The sequence below is a fragment of the Dasypus novemcinctus genome, chromosome 6, assembly GCF_030445035.2.
Source record: "Dasypus novemcinctus isolate mDasNov1 chromosome 6, mDasNov1.1.hap2, whole genome shotgun sequence".
NCBI classification, from domain to species: Eukaryota; Metazoa; Chordata; class Mammalia; order Cingulata; family Dasypodidae; genus Dasypus; species Dasypus novemcinctus.
Genome location: NC_080678.1, coordinates 64,303,589 through 64,322,580, shown reverse-complemented (window position 1 = coordinate 64,322,580; position 18,992 = coordinate 64,303,589).

Genomic DNA, 18,992 nt, shown 5'->3' with positions numbered 1-18,992 from the left:
ACAACATTAACATGGATAATACATACTCAAAAATTAAAGATAAATTGTGGCTTAATCTATGTGACAAATAGGATATCAGGAACACTTGGCTTCATTTTATAGGGAATATGCAATATATTTTGTAACTTAAAATACCCTGGTGCCTTTATGTATACCTTATCAAAGTCACACAAATGCTCAGAATGCATATTAATTGGTACAAGGGTACTACTGGGGTGCATAGTGTTGATTCTCCAGCAACTTTGCATTTTGAAAGCAAAGTCATAATATATGTACATACAGTCATTAAATCAGTTTAGTTTTATTCCATATTTTTCAATATATTTAATAAAAAATATACAGGGATGCCATATCACATGATTTAGTCAATAGGTTTGGGTAGCAATGTTATATTATTATATTTGGAATTGTACGAGAGGTTTTATTTGTAGACTTTCTCCCCCCACCAATAAAATGAATTGTTGGATTATCAGTCTAAACTCACTGCATATTATAGAATTGAAGATCATATGTAGAAAAGTTAACACATTTATCATATTCAACAAAAATACAAGTTCCTAGATATGTATGTCATTATCTTGTGAAAAACTTTTACTGTGGAAACAGATAAAATTATTCCAATTATGTAATGTTGACTTTTGTTAGAATCAACTGAAGTTGCCTCATGTGACCAAATGATTTAGAAACAATTTGCTAAATTGCCTTCCAATATAGAATCAATTATTAGGCCTCATACTTAAGATAAATATGTCTCTCATTTATGACAACATTGGATACCTAAGATTTAATCTTAATTAAAAATTTCCCCATTTTTTCCAAAACATTAATGATTTTGATTTACATTTGCTATTAAAATATATAACATAAACTCCACCAGGTAAGTATAAAAAACCCAATGACTATTGATTTTAAAAGGGGCGAAAACTGAGTCGAAGCCCTAGAGTTGAGAAATCAGTTGATTAATGAAGTGAAGACATCTTTTAGGGGGAGTATTTCACTTAACTCCTATTCTTGACTATCATAGACATATAATGTAGGACCAGACTTACTAAACATCTCTGGTTATCTGGAAAATGTGAAAGAATATGTCAATGCTAAGAGGTTAAACTCTAGAGTCTGATGCTTGTATTCAGAACATGCTGTGGCATTATTAGCCATGTGACCTAATACAAATGAATGAATCTATCTGTGCCTCAGTTTATCATTGGTAAAATGTAAACTATAATAATAACAATGCTATTTGATTCAAGTAATAAGAAATAAATGAGACTATGGTTTCACATAATCGATTACAATACTTGACATCTTAAAAATAAAGACTGTGTGATAAAATAAGGTATACAATGAGGAAAATAATCATTCCTGTATCTTAATTATCTGCTCAATAGCAGGTAATACCACAGAACATTGATAAATATTGTTGGAATCCTGGAGGCAACATTGAGAGACAGTAATGGCAGAACAGATACTATGTTAGTTACAACTTTCTACAGGCTTTGGAGTCAGGGAGTTGTGGTGCCTATGTTGTACAGTCCCATGCTAACCCAAGGTAGAGGCCTTCTATAATACCAGCTTTGTTAGGGCAATCATGGTCATTTATTTTGAAACTTGATATTTTATAACATTGAAAGTCAACCTTGTCAGGCCAAAGCCAAGAAGTTCTTGCCTTTCTTTAACCTCCTCATAAAAAAGTCTTCCCCAGAGGCCCAAATAGTTCTGTACTAATCTGCCTTTGGTATCACATATTTATATTATCAATTCTCCTGGCATTTTACTATATATATATATGTTTCATTTCATATTTATGATAAAAAATAAAAGAATTTTACAAGGCAATAATTATCATTCACATCTATAGATAAATAAATTGAGGTTCATATTGATTTAACCACTCATTCAAGATTAGAAGAAAATAAGTGGAAGAACCAAGATAAGAGGTCCTAGTTAAATTTTCTTTGTTTTACCTTTTCCTCGTAACTTCTCAAGTAATTTTTTTTATTGCAGTATTTCATTAGGTGAACCTGATGGACTAGTAGACAGAGAATACTGAGTAAAGGCTTAGTTCATGATGATTGGGAAACAAATGAGCTTAAGAATAAAAACCTGTTACTTAATAATGTCTGGCAACTATTGAGTTATTGATTATAGCATGAGAGTACTTGGTCCCCAAAAGTAGCACTAAAGACATACTCAAACAGACCGTACCCCAGGTCTTACATACTCCAAGACAAATTTTCTTATGACATATTTTCCCCAAGTCTAGCTTGTATAGCTTTTTCCTAAGTTATTTTGTATTCAGGCATTATAGCCCGTGATGGTTACTTTATGACCTTGCTGTTACATGGAAGAAATGTGACTTTTTTCATTAGAATTTAATGAAGAAAGTAAAGGAAGAAAGTATTCTATCATCTTTTTGTGCTGATGCTCAGCCAGGATTTAGCAAGGTGGTCTGTTCACAGGCTACAGTAAACTTGTTAAACTTTCCAAGTGGATTCATGTTGCTCTAAGTTATAAAGGACAATGATAATATAGTTACATATGTGTCAGGAAATGATGCTTCCATGAATATAAAAGATACCCTTCTCTGATGAGACTGTCTGGAATCAGACTACTGTCAAATTGTTGTACGCATTCATCGCCATAATGGACACCCACCATCACTGACTCGGCACAGAAGAAAGGAACTTATGTTTCTGATGTGGAGGCTAACATTGCATGCCAGACTTGTGACTCCTGCCAAAAGTTGACTCAGTTGTCTCAAGCCATGAGTGGCTACCTCATCTGGGGTGCGGTGCCTGTCCATTACTGGCAGATTGACTACATCTGTGATTTTTCACGACTGTTGACTTTTCCCAGTTACTGAACTCTTAATACCAGCCAAACTAACCTGAAGCTAGTATGCGATGCTTCCCTTGAGGCTAATCTATGCCACGTTTTGGCCCTCCAGACTACTTGCAGTTTGGCTTTTTATAGCTAAAGCTAATCAGTAAAGAACTGGTAGCCTGACTCTAGTTCTCTACTCTCTTCGTGGTCCACACACCTTAATAAAGCAGTTTAATTATTAGATGTAGCTGCTCTATAGGAAATTATTTTCTACATGCTGCTTCCTGGGTAGTGATCAGGAGGAAAAGAGGTAGGGGACTGTATAGACATATAATTTTGAAAATTTGAAAATTTCACTTTAACCATTCCTGGGCATAATATGTCATTCTTTATCTTAACAACCCTGTCTGTTTGGCACACTCTGGATGAAAGACTGGTTGAAAGGTAGCCTCTGGATTTGATTAAATTTTGGTTAAGTTTTATGAAAATGCTTTTATCCCTCTTGCATCTGATTCTTCTAGATGAAAGGTCTGTGCACAAGTAGTGAATGTTTAAAATAAAATATAAAGTTATAGCTATTGGAAAGGACATTGTGACAGCAGAGAAGGAACAAAATCCAGATTCCTGAAGAAGACACTCCTGAGAAGTGTAGGGAAGGATTGTATTAATTATATTAGTTTTTCAGAATTCCCCCTGAAATATTTGTCAAGAAGGGAAATGCTCTGACGCGACTCTCTGAAACCATTGCGAATACCTTACATTTAATTCACTATTAAATCTGCCAGTAGCAAACTAACTTGTTTACTTCTCAGACCCTTCAACAGTTTCAGACTCAACAATGTGTAATTGCTGTCCAATTACTGTAAAATTAGCTCAGAGCTGCTGGAGAAAAGTTAGAACTGAGGTCATTGTGGTGGATTGAATTATGTACCCCAATTTGGACATGTTCTTAATCTTAATTCCCATTCCTCTGGGAGTGAACCCATTGTCAATAGAATCTCTTGAAGATGTTTTGTTTTTTTTTTAGTTCAGGTGTAGCCCAGCTGATTGAGATTGGGTCTTGTTTCGTGTTCCTGCATGCATTTATAAGCAGAAGGAAGTCAGACATAATGAAAGAAAGCCATGGGGAGGAGCCAGAAACCAGAAGTTAATTGAACCTGGAAGAAAGAGGAGAGGTCATTGCCAAGGAAACCTAAGGATTGCCAGCGGCCTGCAGCCCAATGTTACAGATTTTGGAAAGAAAGCATAGCCTTGCTGCCACCTGACTTTGGACTTCTCCTACCCTCAAAACTGTGAGCCAAGAAATACTCAATGTTTAAGTCAACCCATTTTGAGGTATTTATCATAGCAGCCTAAAGAACTGAGATAGTAATTAATAGGAAAAGTTTTATTTTCTAAATATACACATATTTTTGAAAAATATATTTACTTTGAAATTGGCATTAAACTGTTGAATATTTTCAAATTTTAGATTTTCACATCGGAGAATAAAATGATTATCTATGTTTATAGGAGCTTCCCCAAAAGTGACAACATAAATATGACAATTGCCATTTTATAGCTTTAATCTGGTTTAGCTTTTCCAAATTATCAGCAGGGTAAAAGAATGCTTATTCTGTGTGATGCTATTAGGAATTAGGGCAAAAGCAATGACTAAGAAAGTGTTATAGTCAAATAAGTGTGGTTCAAATTAAGTAGGGACAATAAACAATAATGGGCATTCCATACTTTCTTATTAGAAAATATTATATAAAGAGCATTTTTTAAAAAAACTTTGGCCAGGAAAACTAGGGTTAGATAGAAGTGAATTGAGATCATATCTCTATTCCATACAAACTATGCCATTGAGACAGATTCTTATTCTAATTTTGTTTCTTTTCCCATATTATGTTTAATTAAGATTAATAGAGGCAAGACTAAAATCTTCTGATGTTCTATGCACTGACTATATGGTAGCTATTTTTATTAAAGATAAAGAGAAAAAATATATAGAAAGATGCAAATAATGAGATATATGTAGTTTTGGGATAATTTTAATAAAATATTTGGATGGAATAAATGTTAAATTATTTGTGGGAAATATTTTTAGAACTATTTAGAAATGTTAAATGTGAAATTATATAAAACTCCAGATAACTGAATTCTTCAATGAGTGTTATTGAATCATATTATTCCTGTGACAAATGCTATTTCCTTTTCTGGAGAGACTTGGAAATATTTTAAGATGATTTTTAAGTTAATTACCACATAAATATCAGAATACAAACATTACCCACATATAAGAAAGTAACAAATAGACATAGCTACAGTTAAGCTCTGAAATCTGAGAGTCTAACAATATATTTACAAAATTCTAAATGTTTAAAGTAGAGGCTTTAATATTTAATAGAGACCCATTACCTTGATCTTTAAGAACTAAAGAGTTTTAGATATCATAGGTACTTTAATTTCAAGTTACATATTAGTCTGCCAGATTCAAAAACAGACTTTTCTGCCTTCTTGCAACTAAGCTCAAAATAACACTGATGACAAAGCAGCTTAACAGGCTTGTAATAGCTTTGGTCCTGGAACACTTTGGCAATTTGGTCCATCTTCATCCTCCCATGAAAGGGATTGGGGAGCTGAACACCGTCCAACCTAATTCATATAAATAAGGGCTGGAAACTCTAAGCCAAAAATGACCTCATTCTTAATAGTCTGTGACTGGGTTATCCAAATAATTTCACAGAATATTTTTCACTTCTTTATATCACTACAATAAGAGATTTGGAGCATTAATAGTCATATCTCTGGTGGTACATTGCACAGCTCAGCTGATTGGATGAGAAGAAAATTAACTAAGCACATAGGACAGCATTGATATTGTTTAGAGCACACATGTATAGAGCAGAAACAGTGGGATCAATTACAGCACCAGAGTCAGGTAGTACCTGGAAATACGCAGCATAGGTGTTAGAGATTCTAAAACCAAGGGGAGCAAGTGGAAAACAAAACAACAGGAAAGGAGTATTCAAGATAATTAAGTACAGATGTATGAAGTAAAGAGTTTTTCTGTGGTCACACACAGGTTGAGAGTCAGGAATTCAGGGAACCAATGGAGTGATATTAAAATAACAACAGTAAATGATGGGAGGTTCTTGGTGGAGAAAGTTTTTCTTTTCTTTTTTTTACCTAGGAAATCATTCCAAATATCTTTCTCAACCAGAAACAGGTGTTAGAAGTGAGCAGTGACCAACCTCCAATGTAAATATCAACAATATTTTCAGTTTGCTGATGTGCTAGGTTTTTTGTAGAGTAAATGGTCCTGGCACTGTTAGGACAGGAGTGAAAGAGTGTAGAACTGATAGTCTATTTTCTCAAGGAAATTTGTTCCAGGGAGGAAGGGGAAACATTTGTATTATTCAAAATTCTATTCTTCTCAGAAGCCCCAGGTCTAAATTTTGCATACTCTGTTCAAGAGCTTATTACCTTATAGAATTATTATACTCTGTTAATCCAAAAAGTGAAAGTTCTTGCACAAAGACAAATGATACAAAGACAAGAAATGAGTGTTGCTTCACAGGCATTAAGATAAACGGGATTCCATTCCCTAGAGCATCAGATCAAATACATCATGCTTTGCTTAATCATTCTGCATCTACCACTCCTCTGCAAAAACCACAAATACGGTAATATCTATTTTACAGTGGGTCACCGTCTAAAATTATTAATATTTAGGAATCCAGGAAAATTATCATGTAGTATACATTGTCTTCCTACCAGTTGTCTCTTCATCTGGTATTTATGATTTATGGGGCCAGAAATAATCTGTCCTTAGGGAATGATTCTGTTGATCATATTTATTCCTTCCAGGAATGCCATATAAAGCTTTGCCCTCATTATTTAAAAAGTTGTGATTAAAAAAACTTCACACATTTGTATTTATTAAAATAACAATGGTTCTTATCAGCATTACAATATACAAAAATAGAAATACTTTTCAAATAATATAGTGTTTTGAAATTCTTATAAAAGTCTTCATATCTCTGTATAAGTACTACCTGGGAACTTCCTGGCAAATATTTGCTAAGGGAAATATTTAAGTTCCTTGGCTATTTAAGTTAATTATTACCTTTTTAATTTACTTTTAATTTTAGGCAATAGTTACAAAATATTTTTCATGTAAATAACAGTATTTTAGCATTTTTCCAAATATTCACATTTTTGCATTATTTGTAAGTCTGGTATTATGAGAGGCTAATTTTGAAATATATATTTTTTCTTCAGTAAATAGTGATATTAAAACTGTTAATGGACACCTGTAATGTGTTGGATAAGGTCAAGATTTTTATATTCATTTTCCCAATATCTCAAATGTATCTGTGATAGATGGAGGGACTATTGGTTGGAATAGTGAGTGAATTTGAATAAATATAAACTCAGAGTTAGACTTTCCCCAAACACAAGAATTGGGAAAGAATTTGTAACTCCTTTAGTTAAGTCATTTCATTATACAGATAAAGAAACTGTCAGAATTCTAGTTCTAAGCTTATCCATGAAGTAGCCATATCATTTTGTGTGATCTTTGTCTTTTGTGATAAGCAAGATAGTGAGATACAAATGTCGCTAAGTATGAAAAAGATCCACTTTACTTTTAAATAGTCTGCAATTTAATTGTCATAAAAAAGTAACTTGCTATCACCAATTATAACAAATTATGATAAAATGATTTCAACTTAGTTGTATTTTTGTGTAAGTATAATCACATATGTGACAATATCTGAATAGGGTTTATATAACTGAGTTAGTTGTCAAAGAACCTGACCATCTCTCATAACCTGGCATGGAAAGGCCACATTTTTAAAACTTTCAATAAAATTTTATGGAATGAAAATCATCCAGTGGTACTGAAATAACCTAGGCACAATGTATTCTTGACCACTTGATGGCATTCTACGATTGAAAAATAATTTTCTCTTTTTTTATTCTACAGTACACATAAACTGTATTCCTTTACAAACTTAAAAATTCAGCACAAGGGAGAAAAAGAGAAAATAAAAAGTTATGTCTTAATTTAAATGGTGACATTTTAAAAGCCCATTCCATTTTCATATTTTATAGCTGTTAATGTTAATTTCCTGGGTAATTATTACATTAATGCACAGTTGCATCAAACTTAGGTTTGGATTTCTTAACTAGAAGTTGTGTATTGACCAGTGGGTCATAAAATGCATGGCTATTATTTATGCTTGTAATTGCCTCTTTAATCCCTGCTACTCATAAAATTCCTAAAAAGAGGAAGATGATGGCAGATGTGGCTCTTTACTCTATGCTTTCCTCATCTTTTCACCACAATCACATGCACAGTCTCTGGATCCTGATGGGAGAAAAAAAACTTAGAATCGTTTATTCTTTCATGAACTTGTATCAATAAATGCTTCAGAAATTTTATATTGGATAGATAGTAGGTAAGCAATTTCCCTTTCCAAACATATAAACATCCTATGACAAAGACTAAATCTTTGACACCTAAAGATGATTCTTTTCAAGAACATTAGTATTTGATAACTAAACCCATTAATTGTCAGTTCTAGGCTAATTTCATTTGTTTAAATATAGGGTAAGTCAACACTGGCCATGAAATCAGAAAAAAAAGTAACATGATATTTATCCAGAAAATAGAGCCTAACAATTGTTTTTAAAAGTTCAGAAAATTAAGGAAAATTTCCTTATGCTTTTTAATTAAGAAGTTTTTTGTGTGTTTCCCCTTCCATGAAAAAATGATTACATTAATTATATAAAATCTAGTGTATAAGTGTATCTCCTTTAGTACGTAAGATTACATACTTTTAGAGTAAATCTGAAAGAGCATGGGTGAGAATTATTGATGCATATCTACTTCAGGATTGTATTTACCTTGGGGGAAGGTAGAAAGAAAATGCCATTGGATAGAAAGGGGAATCATCAATTTATATTAGATTTTATTTCTATAGAAATAATAACATTTTCAACGTTTGTTACACCTACATAATAGCAACATTGGTGTTATAATATTACTTTTATATATGTTTTCTATATCTTATAGGGGGGAAAGCAAAACATTAAATATGTCTAACTTTTTTACCTTTAGAGGAAAAATGTATTTCTCATTAATCACACTTGTGTGGGAGATCATAGAGAATCCCATGTGGGCCATGGATGTTCGAAACGATTCACTAATTCATGACCCGAGATCTATGAGTTCCTTTACTCTTATGAGTGATAACTAAGTCTGTCTTCTCAAGTTTTTGTCAGGGAATTTTCTCATAACAATGGTCAATATTTATGCTCTTTAAGAGTATCACAGGCCACACAGAAAACCAGTCATCAGACTTTCTTCCTCTATGATATTTATGTAAATAGGAAACAATGAGAGGGGAATTGAATTTGTAACTAATATTACGTACAAGATTTCCCCTTTGAATATAAGGATATTATCTATGGGATTCATAAAACAGAGTTCAAATCTGCAACAATCTTTTGGGGGGTTTTACAAGAAAATATTTCATTTAGAAAACACCTTTCTTCTCAGAAGCCCCAGGTTTAAATTTTGCATACTCTGTTTAAGAGGCCTATTACCTCATAGAATTATTACACTCTATTAATCTGAAAAGTGAAAGTTCTTGTACAAAGACAAATGATACAAAGACAAGAAATGAGTGTTGCTTCACAGGCATTAAGATAAAGGGGATTCCATTCCCTAGAACATCAGATCAAAGGCATTATGCTTTGCTTTAATCATTCTGCGTCTACCACTACTCTACAAAAACCACAAATATGGTAATAAACATTTTACAGCAGGTCACTTTCTAAAATTATTAATTTTTAGGAATCCAGGAAATTATCATGTAATATACATTGTCTTCCTACCTGATGTCACTAGTTCTGGTACTTATGATTTATGGGGCCGGAAACAATCTGTTCTTAGGGAATTATTTAGTTGATCATATTCATTCCTTCCAGGAATGCCATATAAATCTTTGTCTTCATTATTTTAAAACATTGTAATTAAAAAATCTTCACACATTTATTTTATTAAAATAACAATAACAATAAAATAACAATAATACTTATCACATTAAAATATAGAAAAATATAAATACTTTCAAAACCCTATCTTACTTCTTTGAAAATTCTTATAGAGAGATATGAAGACTTTTATAAGTGCTACCTGATATTTGCTAAGGGAAATGCTTTAGTTCCTTGGCTATTTAAGTTAATTATTACCTTTTTAATTTACTTTTAATTTTAGGCAATAGTTACAAAATATTTTTCATCTAAATAACAGTATTTTAGCATTTTTCCAAATATTCACATTTTTGCATTATGTATAAGTCTGGTATTATAAGAACCTACTTTTGAAATTACGTAATTTTTTTCCAGTAAATAGTGATGTAAAAACTGTTAATGGACACCTATAATGTGTTGGATAGGGTCGAAATATTTTTGTTCATTGTCCCAATAATCCTTCCAACAGCCTGTATGCCTTGAGATAAAATATCCCCATTTAAAATTTTATAAGTGAGAAATCTGAAGTTATCTAACTAATATAGCTAGTCATTGGTGAAAACAAATTCTATAGTTACTTTCCAGAGACTATACTCTTAACAATAAACTGCAAAAACAAGCAAAACCCTTCAAATTTATAATTAAATTATATTTAAGAAACCTAACATGGAAGGAAAGTAAGATCTGTGTTTTCACACTATGAACTTTCTTTGATGCTCAAAAGCAATTTATATTTTCTTTCTTAATGATAGAGAGATGACAATTAGGAAGTCATACTTGAATAGAAATTTGAAGAGATTATGCAATGTGACATTACTGTGTAGGAAGGATTATATTGGAACAATTGTAAATTCTTTCACTATTGTATGAATAAAATACAAATTACATTCTTGTGTCTATTTTTCCATTATATTTCTTAAAACAGTGTGTAGGACTAATATGCCCTGTGATATTTGTGGCTACTGGGGAAAGCTTTTACAATTTGGCCTTGCTCTCTCTCTCGGTACTTTTTAAATCTAAATTTAAGCAATAAAAATCTCAAGTTTATATTTCATGATTTATTTTTAAAATTTGAACAAGTGACTGTTTTATATAGTTATAATTTATTATGTGATTTAATATAGAATTAGAGAACTCAAAAGGAAGATCCTTTCACTTAATAGTAAAATGGTACTTCTCAGTCATAATGCCAAAGTATATCATGCAAAGTATGTTAGATTATGTTTCTAGAGAGCAAAATTGGGAATAACGATTTCAACAAATAGGAATAATTTCCCTTCCTCTATTTAGACCATTCAAATGCATTTTTATCAGAAAACAATTGTTAATCAGAGCACTGAAATTTCTACCTTTTCTAACTTTCTTGTTTCAAATTGAACTATATTTTGATTATTTTTTAAACAAATCAATTTTGTTGACACATATTAATAAGGCATACAATTCAAAGTGTACAATCTGTGGTATTTGGTATAATCACATAGTTGTGCATTTATCACTTCAATCACTATTACAGCATTTTCATTATTTCAAAAATAATAATTAACAAATTAACCCACAAACTAGAAAATTTCTTATCTCTCAATCTCTGCATGCTTACCCCAGTGTACGTAGCTGGTGTTTTCTGATTATTCAATCCAAACTGTATAATTAATGGCTTTTAGTATAATCACAACGTTGTACATTAATCATCTAAAAAATTTTAGAACAATTTCATTACTCCAAAATGAAAGACTCTGCATCCTTTAGCATTCCTTCCTCAGACCTACATAACCACTAATCTCATTCCATCTTTATAAATTGATTTATATTTATATTTCACATAAATGGAATGATATAATATGTAGTACTCTGTTTGGTCTCCTTCACTGAGTATAATGATTTTTATACTGAAGTATAAAGTATAAACTATAAAAAATTACAGCTAGCTTTGTACACAATAGTGTACGATGTACACAATGGTTTGATATTAACATTTTATAGTATTAACTTACATCTGTTCAGCTTCAGAGAAAAATGTCCTTAAGTATGCAATTCTTCCCAAATTCATATTTCATATAAGGTATTTATATTTCACATAATATACTTAGTTTATACTAGGATAATCAAAGTATTTGTCCTTTTGTGTCTGGCTTGTTTCACTCAACATAATGTCCTCCAGATTCATCCATGTTGTCATATGTTTTACAACTTCGTTTCTTCTTACTGCTGCATAATACTCCATCATGTGTACACTCCACAATTCGTTTATCTATTCATCAGTTGATGGACACCTTTGTTGTTTCCAACTTTTATTATTTTTTAATTTTTTAATTTTTAAAATGTATTTATTTATTTATTTTTAATTCATTTTTTAAAATATTACATTCAAAAAATATGAGGTCCCCATGGACCCCCCACCCCCCTCACCCCACTACTCCCTCCATAGCAACATTCTCCTCCATCATCATGACACATTCATTGCATTTGTTTTCAACTTTTAGCAATCATGAATAATGCTGCTATGAACATCGTGTGCGGATGTCTATTCATGTCACTGCTTTCAGTTCTTCTGGGTATACACCTAGGTATGGTATTACTGGCTCCCACAGCAAGTATATATTCAACTTCCTTAGGAACTGCCACATAGTTCTCCACAGTGGCTGTACCATTCTACATTACCACCAACAGTGAATAAATGTTCTATCTCTCCACATCCTCTACAACATTTACAGTTTCTGACTTTTTAATAGTGGCCATCTAATAGGTGTGAAATGACATTTCATTGTAGTTTTGATTTGCATTTCCTTACTCACTTGTAATGTTGAACATTTTTTCATGTGTTTCTTTGCCATTGGTATTTCTTCTTTGGACAGTTGTCTTTTGTCCATTTTGTCTTTTTGTCATCTTTTGTATTTTTATTGTTGAGTTGTATGATCTCTTTATATATCTTGGATATCAAACCCTTATCTGACATGTGATTCCAAATCTTTTCTCCCATTGAGTGGGCTGTCTTTTCACCATTTTAACCAAGTCCTTCGAGGTGCAAAAGCATAAAATTTTAAGGAGGTCTCATTTATCTATTTTTTCTTTTCTTGGTCATGCTTTGAGTGTAAGGTTTAAGAAACTACCACCTACCATGAAGATGCTTTCCTACATTTTCTTCTAGAAGTTTTATAGTTGTTTTATATTTAAGTCCTTGATCCATTTGGAGTTAATTTTTGTATAAGGTGTGAGATAGGGGTCATCTTTCTTTCTTTTGGATATGGCTATCCAGTTTTCCCAGCACAATTTGTTGAATAGACTGTTCTGGTTCAGTTAGGTGGGCTTAACAGCATTGTCAAAAATTGCTTGACTGTAAAAGTGAGGGTCAATTTCTGAGTTTTCAGTTTGGTTCCATTGATCAATCTGTCTTTCCTTATGCCAGTACCACACTGTTTTTTTTTACCACGTAGCTAAGAAATATGCTTTAAAGTTTACCAACTTTAAAGTGAGAGTCCTCCAATTTCATTCTTCATTTTTAAAATATTTTTTTGCTATTCGGGGCCCTTACCCATCCAAATAAATTTGATTATTGGATTTTTGGTTTCTGCAAAAAAAGGCTATTGGAATTTTTATGGGGATTGCATTGAATCTGTAAGTCAGATTGGTAGAATTGACATCTCAATGATATTTAGTCTTCCAATCCATGAACATGGAATGTCCTTCCATTTATTTAGTCTTCTTCAGTTTCTTTTAGCAATGTTTTGTAGTTTTCTGAATACTGGTCCTTTATGTCCTTGGTTAAGTTTATTCCTAAATATTTGATTGTTATAGTTGCTAATATAAATAGATTTTTTTTCCTGATTTCCTCCTCAGATTACACATAAGTGGTATATAGAAGCACTATTGATTTTTGCATGTTAACCTTGTATCTTGCCACTTTGCTGAACTCACTATTAATTCTAGGAACTTTGTTGTGGATTTTTTCAGGATTTTCTAGGTAAAGGATCATATCATCAAAAATAGTGAAAGTTTTACTTTTCCCTCTCCTATTTGTGTACCTTTTATTTCTTTGTCTAGCCTTATTGCTCTAACTAAAACTTCTAGCACAATATTGGATAATAATAATGAGAGTGGACATCCTGTTCTGAAGTGGAAAGCTTTCAGTATTTCACCATTGTGTACAAAGCTAGTTGTAGGTTTTTCAATATACACACTTTACCTTATAGATAAAGCTTTCTTTTATTCCTCTCTTTTGGAGTGTTTTTATAAAGAAAGGGTGCTGTATTTTGTCAAGAGCCTTTTCTGCATCAATCAAGAGGATCATTTGTTCTTCAATTTATCAATGTGGTTGATGACACTAATTGATTTTCTTGTGTTGAACCATCCTTGTATACCTGGGATAAAACCAACTTGTGTGTATAATTCTTTTAACCTACTTTTATTTGTTTTTTTTTTTTAAGATTTTATTTTATTTATTTCTCTCCCCTTCCCCCATGCCCCTCTGAGCTATCTGCTTTCTGTGTCCATTGCTGTGTGTTCTTCTGTGTTTGCTTGCATTCTTGTCAGCAGCATTGGTAATCTGAGTCTCTTTTTTTCTTTTGCGACATCTTGCTGTGTCAGCTCTCCATGTGTGCACCCCCACTCCTTGGGCAAGCTGCAATTTTTTTGTGTGGGGCAGCTCTCCTTATGGGGCACACTCCTCGCGTGTGGGGCTCCCTGACACAGGGGGCACCCCTGTATGGCAGGGCATTCCTTGAGCATATCAGCACTGCATGTGGGCCAGCTTCACCACATGGGTCAGGAGGCCCTGGGTTTGAACCTTGAACCTCCCATGTGGTAGGTGGATGCTCTATCCATTGAGCCAAATCTGCTTCCCTTAATCAACTTTCAGATTCCATCTGTAAGTATGTTATTGAGGACTTTTTGTATCTATATTTGTATATTTGTAACAGTTCCATATGCTTTATGAATTCCAAAAATAGATAGTGGATTATGTTTGTAAACTGGTCTATACCTGGGCATGATTAAATTATGATTAGGGCTTTGATTGGGCCATGTCAGTATGATGTTGATTCCCTGCCCCTTGGTGGGTGGGGACTCACAGATAAAGACATGGCAAAGGACAGAGTTGGAGTTTTGCTGTAGTAGTTTTGATGTTGGACCCTTGAGCTGGAGCCTTGGGAAGTAAGCACATAGAGAAGTGTGGTTGTTAGGAAAAAGAAGCAAATCTTGGGAAGAGAGGAACCCTGAGCACAGAGAGAAGCAAGCCCTGGGAAGAAAGGAACCCAGGAAGCCTGAACCCTGGCAGACATCAGCAGACATCTTGCTGTAATATGTGGCAAAAGATTTTGGTGAAGGAAGTAACTTATGCTTTATGGCCTGGTAACTGTAAGCTCCTACCTCAAATAAATACCCTTTTAAAAGCCAACAGATTTCTGATATTTTATATCAGCACCCCTTTGGCTGACTATTACAATATTCATTAGAGGTATTGGTTTGTAATTTTCTTCTTTTGTAGTATCTTTATCTGATTTTGGTATTAGGATGATGTTGGTTTCATAGAATGAGTTTGGTAGCATTCTTTCCTGTTCAATATTTTTAGAAGAGCTTGAGCAAGATCTGTATTAGTTCATCTTTAAATGATTGGTAGAATTCACATGTGGTGCCATGTAGTCCTGGCCTTTTCATCTTTGAGAGGTTTTTGATGACTATTTCTATATTTTCACTTGTGATTGGTTTTTTGAGGTCTACATTTCTTCTAGGGTGTAATGGTTAGACTCTTATGTCAACTCAGCCAGATATTTGTGCCCAATTGTTTGGTCAGGGAAGCAGTAGGCTAACTGTATTATATTTATGGACTTCAATCATCATTGACTTTAAGGCAGTGGTAAATCATAGATAGCTGATTACAATTACAACAATCAGGGAGATTGCCATCAGCAATGAGTCTGCTTAATCCAATCAGTTGAATTCCTTAAAAGGGGAAGTGATTCCAGCATTGAGAGGGAATTTCCCAGCTTGTCTTTGGACAGTCAGTGACTCCCAGAATTCATCAGGAACATTTATTGGACTTTCGTTGGAGCCCCTGGCTGCAGCCTGCCTACAGAACCTGGACTTATGCATCTCCACGACTGTATGAGAGACTCATTAAATCACAACTATTGACAGATATCTCTTGTTGATTCTTTTCCCTAGAGAACCCTGACTAATACAGCTTGGTACCAGGAGTAGTTCTTGAGGAACAGAGTCTTAAACAGGGGGTGTCTGAGGTGGTTCCAGGAGTTTTGCAATTAACTCTCTACCCCAGTTGGACTCAAGGGTATGGAGGACACCCTTTCCAATAAAGAAGAGGCTGCTAACAGTCCATGGTGTGAATTGGCAATTGAGATACACAAAATAGCATCACTGGATTCCCCTACTTCCAGGCTTATAAGAAGCAAGGATCTGGGTCAGAGTGTTTTCAACACCTTAACAGAGTTTTTTGGAGTCAAACAGTGTAATGATGTTGGCTGGTTCCTCCTATATATTCTGGATACTGTTACAAAAGAAAAGATGAGTTAAAGGCTTCAAATTTGAAACTTGAACACCATTATGCAAAAGTTTCTATGTCTGCTCTGAAAGAAAATCTTGTCTCCTGTAGCCACAGTCTCAAAATAGCTAAGAGCCAAACTCAGACTTTCATTGTATAAATAGCAGAGTTACAAAGGATTCTAAAATCTCAACCCTGCAGGGTTTTTGCAGTTAAAGTGAAGGCATTGATTGGAAAAGAGTAGAATCCAAAGAATTGGAATGGAGATGTATGGGATGATAACATTGGTGGAGATATTGGAACCCTGTATTCTGCTGAGACTTTACCAGATAAGCCTGCTATGGCCTTCCCCGTAGAGACCACACCTTGTCAACTTTTATCATCCAGCCTCTAGCCCATCCCAGAGAGTTTGGACCTCGCCCCAGCCCTGAGGCAGGTACCAGCCAAACTCCAGCAAGCAGTGCCAAGCCTCCAGTCTGCCCTGAGGAAAGAGCCTTCCAACCCTGTTGGAAAAGATTAATCCTGTCTCATCAGAAGAAAATACTAGGGAATGTTCAGAGGTCAGTAGCTTGCAAGGCATTTCTAATCCTTACCCACCGCCACCACCTCTCTTGACTTCCAGACCTATTACTAGATTAAAATCACAACAAGCCTGCAAAGGTGAAATACAAAGTGTGACCCATGAGGAAGTAAGATATACTCAGAAAGAACTGCATGAGTTTTCCAACTTATATAGACAGAAATCAGGGGAATGTAGGTGGGAATGGATGCTAAGGGTATGGGATAATGGTGGAAGGAATATAAAGTTGGATCAGGCTGAATTTATTGATAGGGACCCACTAAGCAGAAATTCTGGATTCAGTGCTGTAGCTTGAGAGGTTATAAAGGCTCTAACAGTTTGTTTAGGTGGTTGACTGAAACATGGACCAAAAGATGGTCTAGCATGTCTGAGGTTGAGTAGCCTGATTTACCCTGGTATACAGTTGAAAAGGGAATTCAAAGGCTTAAGGAGATTGGAATGCTATAATGAATTTACCATTTGAGAGCTGCCCACCCACCCAGGAATGCCCAGAGGACACAACCTTTAACCCGGACTGTGAGGAATAAATTTGTAAGACTTACCTGAAGAGCTCTGTGGTTGCTCTTCTCTGTAGTCCAGATATGACTGTAGGGAGAGCTGTGATGGAATTAGAATCATTAAACATAAAGGGGGTCATTGGATGTCAGTCTGATAAAAGTCAAGTATCCACAGTTAATCAAAAAAAGTCAAGGTGGTGTGGCTACCACAATGAAAGCAGATGCAAAAAAAGCACTCAAAATAGTCTGAGTGGTGTAGAGTTATGGCGTTGCCTAATACATCATGGGGTACCTAGCAGTGAAGTAGATAGACAGTCTACTAAATTTCTTCTGAATCTGTTTAAACAGAAGAGTTATAGGTCAGGTGAACAAAACCCTAACTCAAATGACAGATGCAGAGAATCACGCGCCCTTTAATCAATTCTAAGACTTGAAACAGCTCACAGACCCAGAGCCCCTTGAATGAGGAGAAGGCCAGGTCTCCTTGGGGAAGGATCCTGTTAAAGTTTATACTGTTAGTCTTCCTCCCACCTTTCTGCAAGGAGATCTATGGCCTTTTACCAGAGTAATTGTTGATGGGGAAAAAGGAAATGATCAGACATTTCAGGGATTATTAGACACTGACTCAGAAGTTAATTCCAGGAGACCCAAAATGTCACTGTGGTCCACCAGTCAGAGTACGGGCTTATGGAAGTCAAGTGATAAATGGAGTTTTAACTCAGGTCTGTCTCACAGTTGGTCTAGTGGGTTCCCGGACCCATTCTGTGGTTACTTCCTCAGTTCCAGAATGCATAATTGGAATAGACATACTTAGTAACTGGCAGAATCCCCATATTGGATCCCTGACTTGTGGAGTGAGGGCTCTAGCAGTTGTAAAGACCAAGTGGAAGCCACTAGAACTGCCCCTACATAGCAAAATAATAAATCAAAAGCAATACCGATTCCTGGAGATATGAGTACCACCATCAAGGATTTGAAGGATGCAGGGGTGGTGATTCCCACTACAACCCAATCAACTCTCCTATTTGGCCTATAAAGAAAACAGGTGGATCTTGGAGGATGACAGTAGATTATTGTAAACTTAACCAGGTGGTGACTCCAATTGCAGCTGCTGTCCCAGATGTGGTATCATTGCTTGAGCAAATCTACATGTCCCCTGGTACTTGGTATGCAGCTGCTGATTTGGTGAATGCTTTTTTCTCAATTGCTATTAGTAAGGACCACAAGAAACAGTTTGCTTTTAGCTGGCAAAGTCAGCAGGATACCTTCATTGTCCTGCCTCAGGGATATATCACCTCTCCAGCCCTACGTCATAATATTGTCTGCAGGGATCCTGATAATCTTTCCCTCCCACAAGACATCATACTGGTCCATTATATTGATGAAATTGTGCTGATCGGACCTAGTAAGGAGGAAGTAGATTTACTCTACACTTATTGGTAAGGCATTTATGTGTCAGAGGTTGGGAGATAAATCCCACCAAAATATAGGGGACTTCTACCTTGGTGAATTTTCTAGGTGCCCAGTGGTGTGGGGCATGTCAAGTCCCTTTTAAATTGAAGGATAAGCTGTTGCA